This window comes from Halichoerus grypus, chromosome 9 (genome assembly GCF_964656455.1).
Source record: "Halichoerus grypus chromosome 9, mHalGry1.hap1.1, whole genome shotgun sequence".
NCBI lineage: Eukaryota > Metazoa > Chordata > Mammalia > Carnivora > Phocidae > Halichoerus > Halichoerus grypus.
Genome location: NC_135720.1, coordinates 30,009,634 through 30,036,735, shown reverse-complemented (window position 1 = coordinate 30,036,735; position 27,102 = coordinate 30,009,634). Strand labels below are relative to the sequence as shown.

The 27,102-nt window shown below is 39.3% G+C and overlaps 1 protein-coding gene across 1 annotated transcript in view; it reads left to right on the top strand.

Moving 5' to 3' along the window:
* The first annotated feature begins 12,228 nt into the window (after positions 1 to 12,228).
* Positions 12,229 to 27,102, top strand: part of TBPL1 (TATA-box binding protein like 1) — a 33,652-nt gene continuing 18,778 nt past the window's right edge. Inside the window, exon 1 of the mRNA XM_036097435.2 lies at positions 12,229 to 12,533. The gene's annotated coding sequence lies outside the window, so the exon portion shown is untranslated. The remainder of the gene's footprint in view (positions 12,534 to 27,102) is intronic.

The following is a 27,102-nucleotide window of genomic DNA, read 5'->3' as shown; positions in this document are numbered from 1 at the left end:
GATATTACCTTTGCCTATTTTCTCTCTCCTCTACTTCCTGGATTCTGATTAAATATATGTTAATCATTTCTCCCCATAATTTATGTCAATACCTTTTCTTCTGTACTTTCTTTTTGTCTCTATTTCATTTTTAAAATATTTTGTCTAATTTATCTTCTAGTTCACCAATTCCCCTTTCAGCTGTGTTTGCTCTGTTGTTAAAACCATCAATCAAGTTTTTAATTTCAGTTATGATATCATTTTGGTTCTAGCAATTTCATCTCGACCTTTTTCAAATCTGCTATGTAATTTTTTCCTACAGATATTTCAAATTTATCTTTTATTTTATTAAATAGTAAACATAGTTATTTTATTACCTATTTGATAACCTTCTAAATTCAAATATTAAATATTTATGGCTCTATTTCTGTTATCTCTTGTTTCTTTTGGTTCTTGCTCACATTGTCTTCTTTCTCTAAGTGCCTGTGTAAGTTGAACTATATATGTGCTGGGAACAGTACTTGAAAACCTATTTATAGGGGGTCGCCTGGGCGGCTCAGTCGGTTAAGCATCTGCCTTTGGCGCAGATCATGATTCCAGGGTCCTGGGATCGAGCCCAGCATCTGGCTCCCTGCTCAGCAGAGAGCCTGCTTCTTCCTCTCCCTCTGCCGTTCCCCGTGCTTGTGCTCTCTCTCTCTCGCAAATAAATAAATAAAATCTTTAAAAAGAAAGAAAAAAAAACCTATTTCTAAGAATAATTTGAAACCTAATAGAAATTTACCTTCTTACAAAGAGGTCTGTGTTTCCGCTAGACATCTAGGGAAACCTATCAGTCTGAAATCATCTTAATATAAGTTCAAAGTTTGAAGTTCCCATGAGAGGACTTGTCTACTTCACGTACATTCTTACCCTCAGCATCTAGCTCTTTTGTGTCTCACTCTGGTGCCAGGAAGAACTCCTATTCAACTTCCCACTTAGTGCAATCACTGGGCTATTGCTGTGCTCTTCACTCAGTAAGGACATCAAAATACAAGTCCCAGTTCTCAGGACTGGCCAATGCTCACTAAGCAAGAACACCTTCTAATGATCATTTACCTTTCTCAGTTCTTCCTTTGTTCTTAATTTTGGCCTTCTTATTCTCTTTTCAGTATTTGCTTTTAAGAAAGGCTTCTAGGGGCCCTGGGTGGCTCAGTCATTAAGCGTCCGCCTTTGGCTCAGGTCGTGATCCCAGAGTCCTGGGATGGAGCCCCGCATCAGGCTCCCTGCTAAGTGGGAAGCCTGCTTCTCCCTCTCCCACTCCCCCTGCTTGTGTTCCCTCTCTCACTGTCTCTCTTGCTGTGTCAAATAAATAAAATCTTTTTTTTTTAAAGAAAAGCTTCTAGATTTTTCTTCCAGAATTTTTAGTAGTTTTCTGTAAGAGAATTGGTCAATTACCAGAATCCAGAGTTCTATTCCTTTCTTCCTGAGTCATTTTTGCTGTTATTTAGGGAAATTGCTCATTTCTTCAAAATGTCCAAACTTATTGGCATAAGGTTGCTCGTAGTGTTCTCTTTTTATCTTTTTGGTCTTTATCTGAGGCTGAGATTCCGTTTTTCATTTCTAATTGTTTTTATTTTTTTTATTTTTTCTTTTAAGATTTATTTTGACAGGGAGTGAGAGACAGCGAGAGAGGGAACACAAGCAGGAGGAGTGGGAGAGGGAGAGGCAGGCTTCCCACTGAGCAGGGAGCCCAATGCGGGGCTCGACCCCAGAACCCTGGGATCATGACCTGAGCCAGAGGCAGACGCTTAACAACTGAGCCACCCAGGCGCCCCTCTAATTGTTTTTATTTAAGCTTTATCTCTTGTTTTCCTTTGTCAGACTCATACAAGGGTTGTCTACTTTATTATCCTTTTTAAAAATCAGTAGAATCCTCTGTATTTTCTTTGTGTTTTCTATTTCATTAATTTCTGTCTTTATCATGTGTTTTTTCTATTTTCTTGGACTTTCTTCTGCTTTTCTTTCTCTAACTTCTTAAGTTGGATATTTAGCTCATGAATTTTCAGGCTTTCTTCTTTAAAGCAAATAAAAATCATATTAATTATATTAATCTCTACTAATTTTTATCTGCTTTACCTATTAATAACTCAGAGATTTATTGGCATATCTACTCTGATATAAATTGGTCAAATTTTAAACTTTTATCTACTAATTTTTACTTTTATTTTGCTGATATTAATATAGCTACTAGTTTTTTATGATTAGTATTTTCCTGGAATTTTTTTTATTTAAATTCAATTAGCCAACATATAGTACATCATTAGTTTCTGATATAGAGTTCAGTAATTCATCAGTTGCGTATAACACCTAGTGCTCATCACATCATGTACCCTCCTAATGCCCATCACCCAATTACCCCATCCCCCCACCCTCTGGAATCTTTTTCATTTCTAATTTTCATAATTTTTACTCTTTAAATATAAAAACATCTTTGGAGATCTTATGTTTTCTTTTTGTTTATTTTTTTTAATCCACTGGAACAAACTCTGTTTTTGAACTCAACATATTTATACACAGAATATAGTTGAATTATTTTTAATCTACTGTTATATTTTTCTGGCATTTTTTACATCTGAGTTTAACCTATTTACGTGTGTTATGGTTAGTAGAAATTTATAACTTATTACCACTATCTTTATGCTTTCTTTTTGTTTCACTTTTTCTTTTTTTTTAAGATTTTATTTTTTTATTTGAGAGAGAGAGTATGTGAGAGAGCGAGCACAAGCAGGGGGAGCTGCAGAGGGAGCCCAATGCTGAGCCCCATCTCAGGACCCTGAGATCATGACCTGAGCCGAAAGCAGAAGCTTAACGGACAAGCTTAATGGACAGAGCCCCCCAGGCTCCCCATTCCACTTTTTCTATGTCTTTTTTCTCTCTTAACTTTCTTTATACTTGTTTAATTGTTTATTTGTTTTATTATTTAATTTTTGTCTTCTAGATGGGAATTTATACACTCTATTTTTTATTCTCTTTATAAAATAGCAGTCTTTTATTAATCTTATTTAACAACCCAACAAGATCTAAAACCGATCATACTGTAACTTCTTTCAAACAAAACAAATCTAAGGATACTTTCCCCACATCAACCTCCACCCTGCTCCCCCCAATTTAATGAGTTGTTAAGTGTGCAGGATAAAATTTCTAGAGTAAAAATTAAGTAGGTAACTTTCCCACCACGAGAGGGCGAGATGCATTTTCGAACTAATTTTATGTATTTCAAAACAATGCTATTTATCTTAGTTGTGAATTGAATTATGGATTAAATGACCAAATGAACTTTTGTTTCAAGTAGGTGGCCTAAAAATACAAACATCTCTAGCTTTTCAAGATTCAATTCTATTAACAGAAGAAATATAAACATAAAATGTAATCCATAGCGCACAAAAAATGACTCTGAGGTGCCACCAGAATACCAGAACAGAGGAGAGTTTCTGAATCATATAAAGTAGGTGTCACACGATAGTGTTAAATCTGAGGTGGGGGATGAGATGGCAGGAGGGGGGAACAGAAGAAAGTCCATTTGTGTGTGTATGTTTGTGTTGTCTGAATTTCTACAAAGGAAACATATTCGTGTGTTATTTGTGTAGAAAAAAAGGTTACATAGTTATTTATAAATAAACTATATGGATAGAGATTTGATGATAAAACCTAACAGAGCTGAGGGTTTTTGAAACTCATACATTTGACAAATGTCATAAGAACTCCTCCAAAAGGGGGCTAAAATTGGAGACAGTGGAGCTCTTTAATCCATGTGGAATGTATTTTTATTATGGAATAAAGATCTGACTGTATATATACTTTTTTCAGTGGATAGCCAACTGTCTTCCATTTATTGATTGATTACCCTTTTTCAACAGAATTGAAATGCACCTTTATCATTTAATAGGTTCCTTTAAATACATGGATTTCTGTTTTCTGTTCTTTTCCACTCATTTTCTGTCCATCCCTGCCCCAGTTCTATACTATATTAATTATTGTTGCTTTTTAATGTGTTTTTAGATCTGTCAGTTTAGTATATATATATATTTTTTGCAACGCTATCTATGTCATGCTCTTGTATTTTCTTTTTCAGATGAAATTTAGAATTTGATGAATTTTATTAAAAATTAGCATTAGCTATTGATAGGGATATGTTACATTTATAGATACATTTGAGGAGGATCGACTTCTTTAAACTGTTGAGCCTTTCCATCTTATTTCTTCCATCTTCTGTCTCTGCTTCTCTTCCTATGTCAGCTTTGTTAACTGCTAGCGAACATCGTCTTCCTTCTTACAGAAGAGGATATGTGAGTCTGTTGCCCTCAGTCCACACCTTCCCAGTTTTACTACTAGAAAAGGAAAATGTTCTTTTTCCCAGCTGCACCTCAATAAATCCTGGAGTAGGACACTCTTTGGCCTGGCTTGGTCACATACCCTTTCTTTACCTCACCAATCACAGGAGCCAGGAAAGTGGGGCGGTGAGTCCAATCAGGAGAGGTAAACTGCGCAGTCTTTTGAGCAGAGACAGTATAATATAAAGAATTTTTAACTATAACAGGAAATTGGAGTATGAAGGGGTTAGCTAGCATTAAACAAAGAAAACTGGAAAGAATATAGAAACTGTGTATTTAAGAAGCAGGCACTACTCCTGGGGCTGAGATGGAGTGCCAAGGAACAGCCTTGTGCACACACCGCCCCACCCACCCCGATACCACTGAGCTCCAGACCTTGGTGGAGAGGGCATGGCCAGGACTCACTGAAATTTACTATGATACGTTGCAGACAGAATTCACAGGAAATCCCCCTTCTAACTCTGGGGGTAGCAGGTCACAGGGAGATGGCTCTCCTACCAAGGCTCACACTAGGGAGCAGGTTTTGGGGGTGAGCTGCAGGAGGGGAAGCTACATGTGTTGTTGGAGGCCCACGCTAGAGAAGCTGCTGACTCTGTAGGAGCCCACATGCACAAACAGGAGACCGCCTGACTGCGGAGCTTCCAGAGACACCTCTCTACAACAAAGCGATGCTGTATTTCCATGTAATCAGACACTGCTATCCTTCTTAGAAGTGAAATTCTCATCTTTTCCCCAAATGAGGAGACACAAGAGTCTTCAGATTCATTGTATCCATTGCTGGGTATATTAATCCTCAAATTCAGTCACCGTTCCACTGAATATTCTGTTACTTAAAGACAATTTTGTAGGGGTGCCTGGGTGGCTCAGTCGATTAAGCGTCTGCCTTCGGCTCAGGTCATGATCCCAGGGTCCTGGGATCGAGCCAGCCCTGTATCCTGGGATTGAGCCCACCTCAGGCTCCCTGCTTAGTGGGGAGCCTGCTTTTCCCTCTGCCCCTCCCCCTGCTTGTGCGTTCTCTCTTTTCCCCCCTCTCTCTCTCTGTATCAAATAAATAAATAAAATCTTTAAAAAAAATAAATAATTTTAAAAAGAACAATTGTAAAGTTAACTTCTATAGTGAGTTGCATTATGGCCTCAGAAGATATGTCTAAGTTCTGGTGCCCAGTACCTGTGAATGTGCCCTTGTTTGGAAATAAGGTCTTTGCAGAGGTAATTAAATTAAGGATCTTGAGATGAGGTCATCCTGGATTTATAGTGGGCCCTAAATCCAATGCCTGGTATCCTTATAAGAGTGAGAAGAAGGGAATTTGAGACACAGACATACACAGAGAAGACAATATGAAGATGGAAGCAGAGATTGGAGTGATGCATTCACAGGCCAACGAGTGCCAAGTGTTACCAGGATGCCACCAGAAACTAGGAGAAAGACATGGAACACATTCTCCCTTAGAGCCTCCAAAAGAAATCAACACTGCCAACACCTTAATTTTGGAATTCTGTCTTCCAGAACTGTAAGAGAACAACTTTCTGTTGTTTTAAGCCATCAGATTTGTGGCAGACCTAGGAAACTAATACAACTTCCAACAACTTGAATATGAAGTAGAAATAGGAAGGAGATAAAGGAAGAAAATAATTGGTAAATACAAATAAACACATAGATATAATAAGCCAAGAGAAAACATGCAAAGATACTGCAGTTCTCATTTCTGCAATTGTTCACAAGGTCATGATTAGTATCTACAGCTTTCATCTTCCTCTACCCATCTTGTATTTCTCCTACAATCAGCTGGAACCTCAGCTGGTTGGGATTATTGGCTTCAAATTCCAAATCTTCAATTCCAAAAGATCTGAGTCCTCAAACACCCTACCGTTTATTTTTGGTTGCTATAAATTTTCATTAACCTTCATATTAGATGTAATATTAAGTACTAAGAGGATCCCCAAAGAATCTTCTGGGTTCTAGACTGTCTTTCTTATCTCCACTGTGTGTAAGTAAGCCAATTTCCCAAACAGTGTCACTCTTTAAATATATCATTTCAAGGGCGCCTGGGTGGCTCAGTCGGTCAGCATCCAACTCTTGATCTCAGCTCAGGTCTTGATCTCAGGGTCATGAGTTTGGGCCCTGCATTGGGTGGAGCCTACATTAAAAAAAAAAAAAGTATATCATTTCACTAAATATTTACAGCTTTGGGTAGGGATTTTACTTCTTGCTAATTTAGTTAAAAGTAAGAGAGAGTTCAAAATTGCTCTAATTTGTGTGGGACTTTTCTGTATATTTATATAAATAAATGTCTTAATGGTTTCTTTATACATTTATATGATATTTATGCAGTAAATATTTGGTAGTAAAAAAAATCACTCCAGCTGGTAAATTACCTCCTGTTTTTTTTTTTTTTTTTTTTTTTTTTTGTTGCAGGGGCATAAGGAACCCCAAACGGCCAGGTGGTAGTCTCATCCTCCGATTTAGCAGAACCACTGATGCGTCTCATGAAAGAAGCATTCTCCCCTTGGGGACTAAATTCTCTACACCAGCAGCAAAGTTTCCAGATAAGGGAAGAAAAATTCTGAGTGGTTTATTAGGTGAAATTGTGAGAAGAGTCACTCCTACTGCCATACCTTGATTCAAATTTATTCTGGCTATGTAAGAGAGGGTACCATGTAATGGTCTCCGATTCAAAATATATCCTGAAAGACAGAATGTCATTTTTCCAGGGTGTTGCCTCCCAAGAAGGCTACAGCTGAGTCTTCAGTAAGTCATTTCACTGTTCAGTTAAGCCAGCTGCTTCCAAGTGATGGCCAATGTGGTAAGATCTGTTAATTTCATAGACATGGCCCCATTGCTGCACTTTCTTTGCTGTGAAATGAATTCCCTGATTAGATGCAGTGTTGTGTGGGACGCACTGCGGGCAGATAAACCATTTGGCGAATTCACAGATAGTATTGCTGGCAGAAACATTAAAGGAGTAAAGGCAAATCCATTTTTCAGAATATGTGATTATTCCAATAAGGATGAATCTTTGCCCCCTCAGTGATGGAAGAGGTCCAGTATAATCAATTTGCCATGAGACAGCTGGGTCATACCCTGGGAAAGGGGGTCATATCAAGAACTCAATGTTGTTTTCTGCTCTTGGCAAATTAGGCACTTAACAGTAGTGCCAAGATAAGCCTTGGTTAAGGAGATGTCCAGATTGTTGAGCACATGCATAGCTTGCATCCTTACTAGGATGGCCATTTTGTTCAAGGGCCCATTGAGCAAGCCCTGGATGGCTGGGTAAGAGGCTGGCTGACATCCACAGATAGTGCCATTTTGTCCACCTGATTATTAGCAGTCTCCTCTGCAATGGATACCTTTACTGTGCATCGAAATGGGACACAGATATCATCACAGTTTGTGCCCACTTAGAGAAATTCATCTATATATCTCTTCCCCACACTTCCTTGTCACCAATCTTCCAATCTTATTCCTTACAAATCCCTGTACGTCTAGAAAAACCATTAGCAATTGCCCATTCTGGTCACCCCTCACTCTAGACATGGTGCACAAACAAATATACTGTTCTAATTATGCCCCCTTGGAAGATTTTCCTTTACCACTGACTGTCCTTCAGACCCCTGAGTGGCCATAGGGGAGCCACCTGTGCTATAGGAAGTAGATTCTAGGGAAGCCTTCCATGCTTCCAGAGCCTGTCAGGGAGGTACACTGGAAGCAGGAAGCAAAGCCCTTTCCTACTTCAACGTCTCTCCAGCCTTTTCTACTGATAAAACTTAACATTCTGATAGCTAGCAAACAAGAATATTTAAAGGATTAAGATCCATCTTCACAGAGTAGACATAAAGTGAATTTGGAACTGGGAGCAATAACTCAATTTCAATACAGTTGCCCCAGCTTAGCTCAGAAACCTGCCTCTCTGCCAATCATTATCACTACTGCAACTCCCATTTGGATGCACATTGGATTGGAGGAAGGTAAAGAGGAAACATAGCTCCCCAAATAAGAGGTAAGAGTACTCTTCCTAAAGGAAGAGAGGCGTTCTGGGCTGACAAAATGATAAATGTTTCCTACATGATATCCTTTGACTGTTCAGTGCACGTATGTGTACACACAAATACACACACACACACACACACACACATACACACTGGTTTTTACATATCTATAGTTTCTCTTAACATAAAGCAACTATACCTTATGCAATTGAAAATGTGCTTAATCCCTATGCAGTGGGAGGCGAAAACTCAAAGTCACATCCAGCCCAAATTCAGGATCTTTGAGTGTAGTCAATCTTGATAAGGTCCTGATCTAGCTAAATGATAAATAATGCATTTTTCCCCAATGCACAAATATATAATAGAGGAGGTGGGGAACAGGATAACAAAAACTAATGAGAAAGGGCAAAAAGGAGACTCACTGTGCAATGGTTGAGCATATACCGTATCCTGTTGGACAAGAATAAGGGTAAGAAGGCTTCTCTTCTCCAGCAGAGAATTGAGATCTTTGGTCAGCCACTCAAAGTGTCAAGATTTCCTTTATCTATTATCCTCAAAGACCCTGCCTTGCAGAAGTAGTGAGAAGGAATTTCCTGGGACCGCTCTCGTAACTGAATTCATCTTCCTGCTGATACCGAGACTGGGATGTTGTCTTTGACAAGCACACCGGTAGAGGCCTTTTGCAAGGACGAAGGCTTTCTGGCAATCCCTTAAAATTTACTTGGCTGTCAGTCAATGTCATTTGGGGGGAAATCCATTAGGTTGTTATCAGAAATCTCATTGAGACAGTAAGCTTTGAATAGGGACTTTGCCCTTCTTGTTTCTATCTCTTGGAAACTGGCCTAGCAACTCTGCCAATCACCTTGCATCTTAGTTCATTGTCTTTGCCACAAACTCTATCCGATGATAGGGAGAGAAACAGGCGGGATTGTAAAGCCAGGTTACAGCTTCAGACTCTGTCCCCTAACTTGTGCACCATTCAACTGGTATAATGGGAGAAATTACCTTTTTCAATTGGTAAGGGGGCGCAGGAGAAGATATCTGAGAAGAGTCCTGAGGAATGAGACATCCCTGACTCCATTGCTCTGCTGGGTCTCTGCATTCCTGGTTAGTATATGAACCTTATGGGGGGCAGAAAATTTAGTTGTTTCAATTGGCAGCGTAGATATTATCCGATCATGATCAATATAGGATAACTAAACCCCTGGCAGAAAGGACTCCTCTTAACAGCTATATAAGTAGCACCCTACCATTGCCCGTCTCTTTCAGAATGGCTCTACTGAACCAGTTTGTCTCTCTCATAGCACTAAGGGAGCAATAAGTAGCCAATAGCCTTAGTAGGCATAGCTATCTGTTGTGAAGAATCGCTGTTTGGTTGTTTTTACTTAGCAACCCACTGCAGGCAAATGCTTTCATAAATATAAAACTGCATGCTTGGATTCCATATTAATGTCAAATTACTAGAAGTTTTGAAATGCTCCTCTCAATTTCTATACTTACTTCATTGCTGATTTCACTGCAGTTTGCAAACTGGCTTTGGTCCATATGCCACATTTTAAGTAGTACTGATCTAACAGATAAATCTCACTATTTTCCCAGCCTCGGTATCAATTTATGTGTAAATGGGGAGTCTTGGTTTGGAACATATACTGTATATTCTAACCTTACCTAGCACCTGAATAATGAATAATATTATAATCTTACCTGGCACCTAAATAATGGAGCATATTCTAAGACCAAGGAAGCTCACAGACTCTACCTCATTGTCTTACTTCTTTCATCATGAAGTGAATTCCTTGGGCAGAGGAATGGTGTATGGGCTAATGTGATAGTGTATAGACATTCAATAGGTCTATGGAGAATGATGCTTGCAGAAAAATCAAAATCCATTTCCAGAATGTGGAACTGTTGTAGTGAGACAAATCGTTGACAAAAATCGTGTGACAAAAGGGATTCCAAAACAATTGACATGCTTTATACCAGGTATCTTGCTAGTCCGCTGAAAGAAAGTTGCCTCATAAAGACCTTAAAATTGGTCACAAGTGCAGGAAAATTGACTTTTCAGCAGTGACACTAATCACTGGATTAGGGCCTTTCCCTTGTTATTCCCTTGGTAAATCAGACCATATTATGCTACAGCTTAAAACACTTCACTTCCCCTAGCACTTGGAAGAAAATCCAATCTCCTTTCTATGTCTACAAGGCATGAGGTGTAAGGCCTTAGTCTCTCTCCAATTTCATCTCATGTCATTCTTTCCCTCGATTTGATCAGGATGTCCCATCCACTCTAATGCTCCAGCATAGCAAACTCTTAGCATCTTGTTCCCTCTGCCGGTAACACTCTATGAACATCCCTTCCACTCCCATCCCTTTCAGTTAACAGCTGATGTTACCTCCTAAAAGTCATCTCCTCACTAACATACAGACATCTTTCCAATCAAGCTTCTTGTTTATTTTCTTCACTTACACCTAACACAAGCTAGTTATTTAATATTATTTGAAAATGTTAGTACAGAAATTGAAACAAAATGGAAATTCCATAAATCTACAGGGCTTTTAAATGCTCAGATATTTTTCTGAACAGAGCGGGAAGCAAAAGATCAAGAGGCATTCTTGGAGACCCAATAAATAATAAAATACTCAAATGGTTGCATACTCCCAAATCCTCTGAAGTCAGCTTTCATCTTTTCTCCCAAAAGGACAGTGGCTTTATCATTTTTCATCCAGGAGTCACACCAATCAGAGGCCAGGTACCCATGATTCTGCCTTGTTGCCTTTTATTAAATCAGAGCTGTCCATTGGCCTCATCCAGGGTCAGAGGCTTCTGACTACAGCAACTGAGCTCGGGAACAGAGGCCCGTGCCTGCCTGAGAGTAGGGCTCCGGGGGCGTCTCAGGGTTCTGCACTGCCTGGCGCTCCCCAGGCCGTTACTCGAGTCTCGCTCCTGCCGGTAGCGTCTCTCAGGCCACCCCCCGAGGGCTCATCGGGCCCCAGCGCGGCCGTTCAAACTGGCGAGTGTGCGCCTCCCGGGGTCCCCGGATCATTCCAGGGCTACTTGAGCGCAGAGTCGTGGAAGGGTCTCAGTCCCCAGGCGCCCAGCTTGCGAGTGAGCGCCCTCCTACGCCCGTTGGCCTGAGCCACCGCTCTGCCCGGCGCCCCAGCCCTAGCCTGCAGCAGCCCTCTTCCCCCGTCCATCCTTCCTGGATCTGGCTACACCGCGAAAAAGCCACTGAAGTGCTTGGGCTCCAAAGCGGAGCCCTGGCCACAAACCCAAGTTGAGTAAGGAATAGCGAAGGGAGAGGCGACAGAAGTATGACCTAATCTCCCTGCCCTATCTTTCTATCTATCCATCTATCTATCCATCCATCCATCCGCTATCATCCCCTGTCGCTGTATTTTAGGACTAGAATTAGAATTCCTTAATGAAAGCTTTATCGCGTCGTAAATTAACGCGTTTAACTGAAAAAGCGAAAGAGGACTTTTTCAGACAGAAAATGTCTTAGAAAATAAATTTAGTTGTTGAGAACTAGTTTTGCTAATTAAACAGTGGACCTTTAAGTTGAATGAGCTAACGAGAAGGTTCTATGGTTTTGACAAAAAAATTTAAAGTCCTTTTATATTATACTGTATGCCAGGAATTACGTACTTAAGTTTAGATATCAGCTAAAAATGTATAAAGGTCACGCAGTTTTTTTCTAAATCTTTTTAGACGGTCCTCAAGCAAAATACATCCAGCCCAATTGCTGTCCCTGCCCCCAATAGCCGGACGTCGCCAAGCCCAGGAGCGGGAGGGGCCTGCCTCACGGGACGAGGAAGGAGGAAGGGAAAGTGGGGAAAGGGGCGGGGGGAAAGTGACGGGAGCAGTGAGAGCCGGAAATGACTGGCTAGTGAGGAACCCAGGGGCACCCTGTCCGGCGGCGCTCTAGCCTCCGCGCTCTGTCTCTATGCTCCCCCCGCGCCTGGTCTATTTATTGTCGCGGGGAAGAAGCGGCCGCCCAGTACCCGGAACAACAAAGCACGAAAGACGGAGCCCGAGCCTCGGGGGCTCCTAGCAACGGGCCGGGGCGGGAGTTCCATGGAGACTGGGGAGCGCGCCCGCCTCATCATCATCCTTGTCCTCCAGCTTATCCTTCGCGTCCGACGTAACCGGCAGCAGCGCTGCCGCCGCGTTCTCTGCCGCCGCCCCCTCTTCCCACGGTAACCCCGTAGGCGACCCTGGGCGATGGGGAGCGCGGGCGACTGGGCGGCCTGAGTGCCGGGGGTGGTGTGTGAGAGCCGGGCCGTGCTGTGGGTGGGAGGTGTGGGGGCGGACGACCCGAGGAGAGGAACTAAGGTGGGGGCAATTGGTCCGGGGGCCGAGGGAGGGTCCACTTCTTAGGAGGACAGGGTGATATTTGGGGAGCTCATCAGGGATAACGGCGTGGGGGCGGGGCGTCCCTGCCTGCGAGCGTTATCGAGCAGGGTGTAGCATAAGAAAAGAGGTATTTTATTTTTCGTGTTAGCCATCCCTAGGAAAGACAGGAGAAGGGTGATTCCCCATCCGTCTCTGTGAAGCTCTCACCCAGAGAAAGAAGGATCCTGCAAAGATGCTAGGGGTCCATTGCTAACCAGAAAACTTCCAGCGGCCTCTGCCGCGGCGGGAAGGCTCCCAAATAGCACCTTCGCGGTTCCTGGTGCTGGCAATGCCAACAGCCCCGCTTTATTATTATTATTGCTATTAACCAAGTTAGGTTTGATGAAGAGTCTGGAACTAAGGAAGATAAAATGAATTGTGGGTTGGGGTAAGCAAGGATAGGAATTGGGATAAGCGCTTAATGTTAGCCAGTAAGAGCCCTAAAAGTAAATTTAATTGGGAATGACGGTTTTTAAGACTCCTTCTGCAGAGATGTGCATCTGCGGGCTCTGTCAGTGTGCTCATTGCAATAAGACTCACACTGCAGCCAGTCCACATCTGTGAGCTCTCTGGCTGCATCTGTCACCTGCAGTTCCAAAGCGACACTGGCAGTTAACCAGCGTGGGCTTGTGTATTTAGGGTTAAGAACAGTGCCGTAAAATTGGTTCAAGGAAAAAAAAAGAAAAAGGAAACAGGCTTGGTTTGATTTTTGTGTGAAGAACCAATTACAGAATCCCTGAGAAAATTGAAAAAGATAAATGTAAGGAAAAGACTTAGCTATTGGAGCATAATCTGCTGTCTGTTAAAGTTTCAGAAAATGGCAGTTCATTCGAATGGAGAAGGGACTTTTATTGATATCTGTTCTGAAGAATTATTCACAATCTGATAATGTCCAGTTACATATTTATCAGCTTATATTACCTTTTTATGCTTTACATCACTATTTAATGGTTTTATACTTTCCCAAATCATTCCAGGTCAGTAAATGAGGTTTCCCTGTGGCATACTGAAAAGGCTACATATACCTACTAGAGAATATCATTTTTGTGTCCAGTGAGAATAAAGCTCTTTATATAAAATCGAGGATTAAAGATGAAAATAAAACTGATAAGTCAGAGAGGCAATTATGTCAACCACAGCCTCTGTTTGTCTCCCGCTTTTTTTTTTTTTTTTTTTTTGTTAAGCCTGGCTTGTCTTAAAACAAAATGTGTCATCCTTATCCCCAGCCCCCTCTTTTCATACTCTCTGCCATCAAAATCAGAAACTGTAATGATCTGCTACTAAGTGCTCTTGATTGGTTGACTGGTGCCAGAATAGAGTTTTTAACTCAGGCATTTTCATGGAATTGAGATGAATTGAGGTTCAGTGTCTCTTGTTAAAGGAAGTTCACGGATGTGCAAAGAGGTGGGCAGTTTCCTTTAATGGGAAGTATATACATTGGGAAACTTAAAATTGCATTTTAGGACTCCTCAGAGGAAAAACACAGTATTGTCACCTTTAGGTGAATGAATCAAGGACTGTTGTTTAATCTTTTCATAAAGCTGTTCTTCTGTGAAGGATATCCTGGGGGATGACCACACTTGAGGCTGTTGGATGTTGAGTCCCAAGATTTTCATAGTGCCTATGAGACTTAGTGAATTTCCTCAATCTCAGGGTTGCCATCATACTTCACCTAGACCTGTTTGTGTTTACCTCTGTCCCTTCTGTGTTAGAGTGGGGGTCAGGCCCTAGCTTCCACCTTTAGTAACAGTCCCAATTTCTGCGTTCCCTGCTCTCTACGACAACGTTCCCGGTGTTGGGTGGTGTTTTAGTTCCTCTCCTTATTTAATCATGTCAAAATGATTTTTTGTGCTATATGTATTATTTGTTTCTTATGGAGTTTTCAACATATGGGGTTGGCCTATACATCTTTTTCATTAATGTTACTTTGTTGTATTTTCCTTCTGTATCCCTCCCCTTTATTTGGAGAATTGGAGTGGTCATGTCACATGTCTGTATTCATTCTATTTGTGCAATACAACAGGTGAGGAGCCTCATGCCGAGACTCAAAAGACTGTATTGAAATAAGGCGTGTATGAAATATTGTAACTTTTCAGAATTAAAGGTGTTTTAGAAGTTCACGTGGCAGTATTATAACTGTAGACATAGTCACTTTTTTAAAGGTAAGAGAGTATTGTAGATTTTACTGCATGCTTTTAATTGAACCTAAGATTTTCATAATTCTTATTCTAAAACACTTTTCTTAACATTAGTCTTTTCTGATTATTTTTGCATCTGAATATTTGACTGAAATTAGATTTTGCCAAATTTGAGGGAACAACTGAAGTGATTTCCACATATTTTTCTTTATGTGGAAAATTTTTGTCTCGAAATTTTTGTGGATGTATGGTAGTTCCCTGTTTATCTGTGGTTTTGCTTCCCATGGTTTCAGTTACCCCTGGTGAACCATGGTCTGGAAGCAAATGATCCTCAGAATGTTAATAGTAGCTTAACACTAGGTCACAGTGCCTACATCGTTCATCTCACTTCATCTCAACACACAGACATTTTATCATCTCACATTATCACAAAAAGAAGGGTGAGTACAGTACATGAAGATATTTTGAGAAAGACCACATTCACGTAACTTTTATTGCAGTATATTGTTATAATTGTTCTGTTTTATTATTGTTGTTAATCTCTTACTGTGCCTAATTTATAAATTAAACTTTGTCATAATTATGTATGTATAGGGGAAAACGTACTATGTATAGGGTTTGGTATTACATAGTTTCGGCATCCACTGGGGTCTTGGAACATATCCCCCACAGATGAAGGGGACCTACTATATACATATATAGAATGTGCAGAATTTGCTCTAAAGTAGAACAAATACATGTGCAATATGCAACTGAATATTTTTAGAGTGTTATTTCTTATGGATGTGGCACATCATTTAAAATAAATATTGTATAATCTAGTTGAGTGGGTGTCAGTGTTGTTTTTAGGTGAAGGATGTCTGTAATAATCTGGTGATTGATTTCCTTCTGTTGCATCATCGACCATGTGATGAAATTACTATTGCTTTGAAAAATAAAATTTAAATTGACTTTAGAAGAATTTATAGTAGAGTATTTTCACAGTGTCTCTAACCGAAAACCTGTAGTGCTTTGAAAATATAGCTGTGTTGTGACATTTAAATTAAAAAACAAGGATTTCCTGAAATTTGTATTTATATTTGTTGCACCTTTTATATGCCTGATGCCACGTCAGGTATGTACAGCTGGATGAAAGGTGTTTCTTTTCAGGTGCTTTTTGTGCACTTGTAGATAGCAGAGAAATGCTGTACATGAATACCAAAACACGACACACAGATGTGGATTTTATCTTTTTTTAATTTTATTTTATTACGTTATGTTAGTCACCATACATTACATCACAAATGTGAATTTTAAATCCTTTGTTACTTTGGTGCTGTTGGTGTACAGATTTCATCATGCCTGCTAAATTAGAAGTTTCTCGAGGATCGGGACCATGAGTTGCTATCCTATTGTATATTAATGTCATGCATGTGTGTTCATATTTGAAGATTAACATTTTAATAAAAGGATATATACATATTTATTCTTCCACTTCAGGGAGTTGTCTGGTAGATGAGGGGAATCTTTCAGATATCTAATCTAATTAGTAATCTAATTCTTGTTGCCTACAATTTCAACTTTTTTATGCTGGCTACAAGTTATAAGCAGCAAAAATTTCTCGTACATGATTAGGGCCTTTTTTTTTTTTTTAAACCAATTCAAATGATAAAAATAATGATTTACTGCCTTGAGTAGATGCAATCTTTCCTCTTGTCCCAAGAATACCACCTTGAGCAGTTTCAAAAAGGAGAAAGTATGTGTGTGTTTGAGGTCTTTCCAGGCCACGTATGCAAATTTGACTTTTGTATTGTGATACAGCCTTTTATTAAGTAGGGAGATGGAGTGTGTGTGTGTGTGTGTGTGTGTGTGTGTGTGTGTGTGTAGTTGTGGAAAAACCAAGATTCCAGAAGTATGTCATTAATGAAAAAGAAACAGGTTGTATCAGAAATTATATTCATCTGGTTTTATCTTGTGACTGGTGATAAAATTCAAGGTTTGGTTTAAGTGGCTTGTTTTGTATGGGAGACATGCTGCTAGGGATCCCATTAAATGTTAAAAAATACAGTAATGTAAATTTTGGGACAGTTCAGATCGGCCTTCATGCAAGAATCAATAATGAAACTGTTTAAAATTTCACCAAAAAAATGCAGCACAAAAGTTTGGCTGGCGACTTTGACCACACAGGATTCATTCATCAGTCAAGAGTATTGCAAATCAGAGTGGATGTTGAGTTTTCTCAGGACATGTGTGGATGACTCTTAGTATTTTAAGTCGAAAATTTTTTATTGTTTAAATAATTCCAAAGAATCAGGTGCTAACCTCCTTTTGCTGATAAATTACAGGTATTTTCATTGTGAGGCAGAACATTTTTGATCAAAATCAGTTATGCTTTCTTGGGATTAGGGTTGATACAACGCTTAAGGGCATGGACTCTGGATACAGGTTGTCTGTGTTCAGCACAGTGGTTTTCTGCTTCTTGGTGATGTGGCCTTGAGCAAGTTATTTCACTGCCTGGATTCCCCAGTTTCCTCAACCACAGTAGGGGGTTAATATTAGTACTAGCCTGTGGGGGTTGCTGTGAGAGCTAAGTGTAAAGCGCCAGAACAATGCTCAGCATAGTGAGCTGAAAAACTAGTAGCTGATGCTCCTAGCAGCCTTACTAGGCAGCACATTAAAGGTGAACTGGCTGTATGCTTTGTTTCTTCCTTCTGGGGACTTTCTATTAAAGCACTGGAATTCTTGATTTGCGATCACTGACTGTTGGATTCATCTCTGCTGTTAGGTTTTGGGGGGAGGGAAGTACTTTGTTTTAATTTTGAATTATCACACAGGCATCTGGTTATCACTTACGGCAGATGGACTAAGTAAAAAGAGACATCTCTGTTTCTTGGAAAAGGAAGGCCAACAAAGCCTGGTCTGGCACCACGTTGCAGCTATTGAAATGCTATTACCCTGTGGACTTGACCACTTGTTTTGCTGTATGGTGCTTCTGAATAAAAGGAATAGACCCCAATGGTTTCATTTAGCAGAATTCGTCTTTCTTTAGAGGACACTATTTTTGCTTGTATAACCTGAAATGGTGGTAAACTCGAAACTTGTTGGTGTCTTTGTCAAGCCATTTAACTTGAGTTTTCTGTGTCACTATAAATGTTGTACATAGTAGCTTTCTTGTAATTTTAGAAGTAGCTGAAACTGCTGCTCTGCTCCAGTAATTCAGGTGGCTCAAGAGTGACTGCATACGATTGGAAAATTATTTGTTTATGGTAAGGCTGACACCATATACTGAGGCTTACCTAATCAGGGGAATAACTTGATAATTGTGGCTTTGTTTAGGCTGTTATTGAAATGGTTCGCTTTTTAAAGTTAAGTCCAAATGTTTTAGTTTAGTTATATGGACACTTGAAACTGCTGACAGAAAATAAATGTTTCTGCCTTTTCATTTATACAATGAATTGCAAACTGTTCTTTCCCTTTTTGGCTAATATCCAGCTCTTGGTTTTTAGCTGAAATAATATTTTTATAAAATGTGTATTACAGAAGTTTATATAAAACATACTATTAAAAATATGTTTTGCTTTAATTGTACAGGAGTAGAGTTTTACAACTCTTTCTTCCATGTTGTGCTGTTTTTGTTGGTTTTAATTGGTTTTTATACCTTTCCCCACTAAGAAAATTGGCCAGTATGCTTGTATTTGGAGATGTGGCTTTTGTTTTCCTGTTTAAAGAGAATGAAGTCTAGTTGATATTGCTGATTTAGTTGAGTAATCACTACGTTGGCCAGATTGATTTACTATTGATAAAGTATTGTTAACTTTATTCCCATAGCCATCATGGATTCTGAATCTGAAAAATACTGAGATAAGCAAAGAAATGGTCATGGCTAATTCACTGATATCTATATAGATATAGATATATTGATATATACATACACATTTACATATATCCTTTAATTTTAGATATTCTAAGGACTGAAGTGGGAAATTTTTACAAAAACAGGTCTCCATGGTGTCCATATTGCCCAGAATAAAAGCCTGTTTTGAAATAAAGGTTTGACTAACACATTGTTAATGTTTCCTTATGTTCTTTCCACCACACTTTCTTAGGGACAGGTGTTGCTGTCCTTGAGATATAAAGACAAAGCTAATGTGTAATCCAAAAGTATAAATATGAAGATGGGAATTTTGTTTTTGACTATGGTCAACATTTACAGAACCCATCATTGTTTGAACCTCAGCTAAGATTCATGAAACCTGAAGCTTTTGTGGAACAAGAACCACCCCATTCTTTTTAATTTTCCACATACTTTTGTTTAGCAACAAAGCCTTTTTTTTTTTTTTCTTACCAGCTTATGGCTAAAGTGAGCTTCTTGACTATCTCCAGTTATTGTATGCATGTGTAACCTAGTGACGCTGTAACAAGCATCCTTTAACTGCTCATGGTGGATTGACCATATCCCAGGAGCTCCGCTGGTGGCAGGTGAGGGTAGATGTGGCAGGCACAACCAAGCTGAAGGCAAAGTCACCAGTTCATTAGACCTTCCTCAGCATGAACTTGGTATGCTAATCTCAAAGGTACACTAGATTTCTTAACGCAGTTCTCTACTCCTTTTTTGGTAGTGATGGGGGACCTAAAGTATGTGACACAGCTCAACAGTTTGTAACTGATAAAAAGCCATGGGAATAACACTTTTATCATCATCTTCTCAGCATATTGCTAATGTAAAGCTTTATGTTAGTATAGCAGAGAAAACCTTTAGCTGATCAGTGGTCTTGAAAATTCTGCTTTAGTGCATATTACAGTACTGCTTGGATAATTATTCAATTTGTGTGTCCATTAAGAACATGTGCCTTTTAATTTACTCTTCCTAGGCTTTTTGCTTGGGGCCTGTTAAATTGGAAGAGTTTCAAATGTCTGAAGTTACATTCTTAATTTGTCTTTTGTTATATCCTCACTCTCATTTCCTAAAGAAAGGAACGATGGCTTTATCATCATACCCATTCAGTTGGATGATTGATGTGTGCTGAAAGTAACTGACCTGTTAGCTAGTCTCTAACCAGCTATCATGGAATGAATTTAGGATATGGATGTGTAAAGACCCTTGGGGTTAAAATGGAGAATGTAACTCTTAGGAGAAAGGGGAGGGAATATGTACATCAAAAGTGCTGAGGATCTGTATGTGTGTTTTAATTAAAACAATTCTTTCCTTAGGTCAGAAACATGTTTCTGTATTTGTAAGAGCTCCTGAAACACAATTACCTTTCAGGATTTGGGGGTCTAAACTAATGACCAATAACAACTTGTTAGGTGTAGGAACACTAAGCAGAACATACCAGCCAGTTAAAAAAGGAAATAATAGGATGCTGCTAGAGAACTTGAGTGGTCTGGGGCTACTAAGATTCTTATTTGTAATCGTGAAAAATGTCTACCCTTCCTACTTATTCCCCAGCCCCATAATTCTCTCTTTTAATTGTCCTTATTCATTAAATTTAGCAACTCTTTATTGAGTCAATGACCAAGTGCCAGCTAAACCAAATTCTAAGGACACACATTTGTACTGAACAGTTCTCTTCAAGGAGTGCGGTGCCCACAGTCTAGCACACAGTTATGGTACGGACAGTACCTTTGCAGCACCCTCTGCTCGGAGTCCCTCTCTCAGTGTTTCATGACTGGTTCCTTATCCCGCAAAAGATCTCATTTTAATAATTTGTCTTCTCTGAGGAAGTTAAGAAGCCTGCCTGCACCATTCCCCCTAGAGTTTCTTTCGTGTCATCTTATTTCCTTCATAACCTAGATCACATTCTCTCATTGTTTTAATTGCATGTCTGTTTGTTGTCAGATTCTACAGCTGCCGTGAGCATACCTTACCTGACCATTTTGTTCTGAGCTGTATGCCCGGTGTCTAGCCACGGTGCTTGGTTCACATCAGTTGCATATTCAGTGAATCCAATTACAAGTACGAACGAGTCTGTTGAAGCAGGGAGGAAAGGGCATCCTGGGCAAATACAAAATTAGGAAAAGATCTGCTATTGCAGGAGAAATGGTAAAAAGTTGAGATTGTTAAGGTGTGTTGGAAGTGGAAGATTAGGTTACAAAAGGTAAATTGGAGACGTAGAGCTCACTGCGTTCCAAGCCAAGCAAGCTAGATTCTATTTTGTCCATGCAAGAGAGCCAAGAGACTTTTCTTTAAGCAGGGGTGTGGCACAATTAGGAAGATAATTCTGGTAGCTTATTTGGTAGATGGACTAGACTGTGGGGACTGCAGGCAGAGTTCCGTTAGAAGGCAGTCGCCATAAAGACATGAGAAAGCCTAAAATAAAATGCCGATGCTTTGGAGGCAGAAAAGAAGCTAGATGAAAATTTAACTGGGTAAAGAGAAAAAGAAGAGCTGAAGGATTATTCTGAAATCCGATTTAGGTGTGTGAGTGTTGGAGGGTGGCTCCATTGACTGAAATTAAGAATTAAGGAGACCACAAGTATTTCTGAGGGGACTGATTAATTTTGGATATGTTGGTTTAATTTAATGAATATGCCAAACAGCCAGTTAGGAATATGGATTCAGATCTCTGATAGGTTAGGATTGATGTAGGAGCCATAAACTCATAGATAGCAATTGAAGCCTGGAAAGCTTAAAGAAAAAAAGGATTTATGGCAGTGGTTTATAACCTTCGGGGATCTTAAACTCATTGAGAATATGAAAAAAAAAAAAAAAAGCCTCAGGTATGCATCCAAATTTGTGTGTATACAATTTCAAGGAGTTCCTCACCTCTGGAACCTATTGTTGAGCTTTTCAGGGACTGTCATGGATTTCAGTTAAGTACTTCCAATTTAAGGAGCAGAAAGAAGTATTTGAGATGACAGGAGAACATAGGAAAGGTGTCTCAGAAGCCAGAAAATAGGGGGTGGTAAGGGAGAATTTTGAGAATCAAGAGTGCCCGGTGTTTTATTTTCTGGAGAGGTCAAGTAGGAGGGAGTTCCAGCTGTGACATCAGATTCAGCAGTGAACTTCGTAAACATCTCATACCATGCTGAGGACAAGGTAGATTGTGAAGGTTTCATGCGTGAATCAAGTTGAGGAAACAATGCATGGTAAACAGAGTGCAGAAGTCTTGATGTTCTCTAATGATAAACAGGCCTGATATGAGAATAGAGCCCATTTTAAGGACCTGCTGAAAGGGAAATTCCATTATTTTGATGACCTATTGTGGCGTTTCAGCCCAGTGGCTCCCAACTGGCTGCCCATTAGGAACAACTTAGAAACGTTTTAAAAAATTAGGGCTCTACAAAGGTTAGTTAATCAATATCTCTGGGGGTTGAGGCTTTTCATGGTGTTTATTTTATCTTTTTCTTAATAGTTAAGAACTAGTGTTCCAGTCAGAAAACTTCGTTATCACTCTTATGTTCTGTGTAAGAATCCTTTCTTTTACTTGTATGTTATCTAATTATGCAGCTTACTCTTGTGCTATTTTAAAATATTTTTAGACTTCTCTCACAGACCTTAATTTCCAGTTTAAAAAATGTTACGGCTTTCTTCTACTCTTTAGCTCCGTTCTCCATACTGACTGTTTTTCAGTGACACGGCCCCCAATTATTAAAAACCTGACAGCTCTGAGAAAAATAAGGAATTCTTAATGGTGCTTACATGTGGAAAGATTAATTCTCTAATCCTGTTTGCTTTTTTTAAAGTGTGTTACTTTTTTACTAAGTAGTAAAAACTATTTTTTACCTAGAAAAGTTTGAAGTCTGTATACTATTTTCCCACAGCTAACTTACTTCATAATTCTACCTTCCTTTTCTTAAAATGGCAGTCATGCACAACATAGACCTTAAACAGGTTGTCTACACTAGAGCACACAGTTTATATGAAGGGTAAACCTGTAAAAGCAGTTGAAAGGAAACTGTCAAAATAGAAAATTTCACATGTTGTGTTTTCACCTTGCCGTGCTTTCTCTTGATTAAATTCTTGATGAGCTGTCAGCATTTGAGTTTGAACCCTGTATTCCACTCCTGAATAAAAATCAGAATACAGAGAAGTTTGAGCTTTATGCCTGCCAAGCCTGACACCAACCAGACAGAAGCTGAAAGAGGGCTTGTTTGGTTTGTTAGCCACCTAGTGAGTTCACATGTACACTTACAAAGAAAATAATAATCTTTTTAAAAGTATGCGCTTTTATTATCTTATTATCAGGTAATGGCTTGATTAGTCTCAGAAATTGTAGCTACTTGTGGGTAAGTTAGGACAAATATCAAGATTCTCTATAAAGTGATAAACTTACTAGTTTTTGAAATGATAGCCCATAATATGGGAAAATATAGACATATAAGACCTGCTGGAGAAAATTGATGCCTTACAAGTGAAATGAAATGAACGTAATAAATTTCACTTAGAAATGAACATGATAAACAGTTGTGTTACAATTTAATTTCTAAATGTCACTCTTCTGTCTACCTGTGTTTGCCAGTACCCAGCTAAATAAAAGTTAGCAAAATACACATTTTGTAATATGTAAGAGACTTGTTCAGATTCTTTTCCCCTCTCTCTTCCTATTCCCTTTCTCCCCTAATCCTGCTCCCCCTGCCCCAAACCCCCCACAATCAACACTTGGTTTGAAATGATTCCATTATTATTGGGGATTTTAAAAAAAAAAAATCACTGCTAAATTTATTTTTTTAAATACTAATTTCACTTACTAGATACATCAAAATTATATTCCTTATTTTTACCCCCTTGCTTTTAGACTTGAAGGAACATGATCTGTTTTTGTGTTCCAGAGCTTAAGGACCACAACAAATAATTGGAAATCCTTTCCATTTTTGAACATTTCTCTATTCATGGAAGAGGAAGCAAGGAGATTATAATTGTAGCAATGAGGATAGCTAAATATGAATGCTTACCGTGTACAAGTACTGTACTAAGTGTTTTGCATGAAATGTCAACTTTTGCAACACTCTGTGATAGGTACTGTTACCTGCCTTTTTTATAGATCAGGACATTGAGGCACAGAGGCATTAAATAACTTACCCAACACCACACTACTGGTAAATGGTAGAGTCTGGATTTAACCTAAATGATCTACTGCAGAGTCTAAGCTCTTATACTTTTGTGTGTGTGTGTGTGTGTGTGTGTGTGTGTGTGTGTGTATACTGCTTTTTGATCTCAAGCTAACAGTTAAGCTCTTGCAGACATTTTATTGAATGTGTTTGGTGTCTCGGGAACTATGCTAAGGCTTGGGTACAAAAATAAGTAAGATTTGATCATGTGTCTGAGGAGTCTATTGTCTACCAGGGAAATATAAATAAATAGGAAATTTAACTATAGTGTGGGAAAATGCTGTGATAGTGGTTTGCGTAGCAACATGGTAATGGGACTCAGGAGTAGGGATACCCTGGCTCAGTGTTAGGGATCAGATGTCTTAGTTCCTTTGATTTCTTATTTTACCCATCATGGTTTTTTAATTTTTTTAAGATTTTATTTATTTATTTGACAGAGAGAGACACAGCAAAAGAGGGAACACAAGCAGGGGGAGTGGGAGAGGGAAAAGCAGGCTTCCCGCTGAGCAGGGAGCCCGATGTGGGGCTCGATCCCAGGACCCTCGGATCATGACCTGAGCCTAAGGCAGACGCTTAACCAACTGAGCCACCCAGGCACCCCTACCCATCATGGTTTTAATTACCTTCTATACTAGGGTTTTCAGGTTTTCACCTCTAATCTAGACTGACCTGTCCTGAGTGATGGACTCTTATCTGATTGTCTGCTCTGGACCTTCCTTTGGATGTCTCACAGGTCGTTCAATTCAACATTTCTCCAACAGAATCCTTACCCCTCCTTCTTTTCCCATCTCCTCTGCAACATGCTCTCCCTCCAGTGTTTCTGTCTCAGTAAATAGTATCTTAGGCCACAAACCTGGAGTCATCTTCCATCTCCCATTTCCTCTTCCCCATATCAGCCACAAAACTCTGTTCCCTCATCTCCCAAAAATGTCACTCTTCTGTCTGCTTCTTTCCATCTTCATCCACCCTGGTCTCCACTGCTGTCCTCTCTCACCAGGACTGCTCCACTAGACCCTGACTGAGTTTCCTGACCATTCTTATCATCCAGTCCATTCTCCCATTACAGAAGTGCCAGTGATATATTTTTAAAAAGCAAATACTTCATGTCATTTCTTGCTTCTCTTTTAGTTCCCCATTGTGAAAATGTGAATGCGAAAATCCTTAATATAGCCTAGAAGGCATGATTTGACCCCTCCCTGCATTTGCAGCCCAGTCTTGTGCCACTCTTTCTACTCTAGCCATGCCAGCCCTTCTTCATGTATGAATAGTTCATAACTCTCAACTCACTTCAGAGCTGAGAACACCTGCTATTCCCTCTACCAGGTCTTGTTCATGCTGGAGCCCTGTCCCCTAGCAGGAGGCCAACTGCTTAGATATCCAATTCATTGTTAGGGAATTGGTTGAATGAAAGTGATGCTGAGCTATAGAACAAATAGGAGTGAGCCAGGTGAAGAACTTTAGCAGAAGGAATAGTATAAGCAGGCAAAAGGGTTAATATTCTTCAACATATAAGAGCTTGCATAGATTAGTAAGGAATCTCAGAAGGAAAATGAACAAAGGATCTGAGACAGTTAACAGAGTAAATATGAGGAGTAATATTTTACAAGCTCACCCTCATTAGTATTTAAGAGGTTCACCCTCACCAGTTAATTCAATTTTGCTTTCTCTCATATCTCAGATTGTCAAAGACTTGACAAAATATTTTGTTGAGTAGACATGACTGCATATACATGTGATCTCAATCTTGTTTAATATGCAGATAAATAGAAGGATTCAGCAGCCTAGAAACATGTGCCTATATGAGCATAGCGAAAAAAAAACTTAGTAATTATCACTGTGGTAGAACTATGAATGACTTGTTTTTGAGTATTTTTTATGTAATCAGAAGATTATATCTTCCTTAAAAATCATATATTAAAACCATTTATTTGAAATACTAAGAAATCTGTCCAGTGGGTGCCTGGGTGGCTCAGTCAGTTAAGCGTCCGACTCTTGATTACGGCTCAGGTCATGATCTCATGGATCCTGAGATCGAGCCCTGCATAGGGCTCCATGCTCAGTGGGGAGTCTGCTTGGATTCTCTCCCTCTACCCCTCCACATGCTCGTGTGCACCCTCTTTCTCTCTCAAATAAATAAATATTAAAAAAAAAAAAAGAAACGTATCCAAAATAAATTTTGCTCTTAATAAGGAATTGGTACACCTGATTTCTCATCTTTTTGAGTTTGATTCCCCAAATTTCAAGTTGTATTCAGTAAATTGTACTATTTCTATTCTTATCCACAATAATACATTAGTTAATGTTAGCATTGACTAATATGACATTACTTTAATTGAGCATATTATGATTTGTGAGGTGCTCATTAGTTCCTCAAAACAATCGTGATGAGTAAATGGTGTGCACTATTTACAAATAAGTGTAGGAACAGTTCAGAGCTAGCCCACTGTCACATAGGTTCTATAAGGATCCAGGTTTTCTTACTTTATAGGTAGGTTTTAGTACATAATGAAATAGTGAAATTCTTAAGTAGGCTACTGTTTAAACATTAATATGAGACGGATATTGGATTATGTACTTTTTTAAAGATATATTTATATATTTTAGAGACTGAAAGCAAACCTGAGTGGGAGGGACAGAGGGAGAGGGAGAGAGAATCTCAAGCAGACTCTGAACTGAGTGTGGAGCCCAACTCGGGGCTTGATCTCAGAATCCTGAGATCACGACCTGAGCTGAAACCAAGAGTTGGACCATTTATCGACTGTACCACCCAGGCGCCCCAGATTATGAATTTTTAAATCGCAAAATATTTTCTTAACTGGAACTTTTTCACAAGAGTGTAAACCATTGACTTATCTTTTACTAAGCACTCATTCAGAAAATCAGCATCATTTAAATTTTGCTCCACTACCTTTTAGGCACCATTACAAATATTTTTATTGACTGAGGCATAAAATTTTTTCCTTACTGTTTTTTTAAATAGATAGTTGCTGACAAACCCCCAGTTATTGTTGTTGTTGTTGTTAATTAATTTTCATTAAAAAAAACAGTATTTTTTTTAGTTTATATGGATTTAAAAAATTGTAACGGTTCATTTTGATGCAAGTTATTTACATGAATGCTCCCTGCTTACTACTCTTCAGACTTGGTATTTAGATGAGTCATAGGTAGTAGGTGGAGGCAAAAGTAATGAAGATGCTTTAACTTT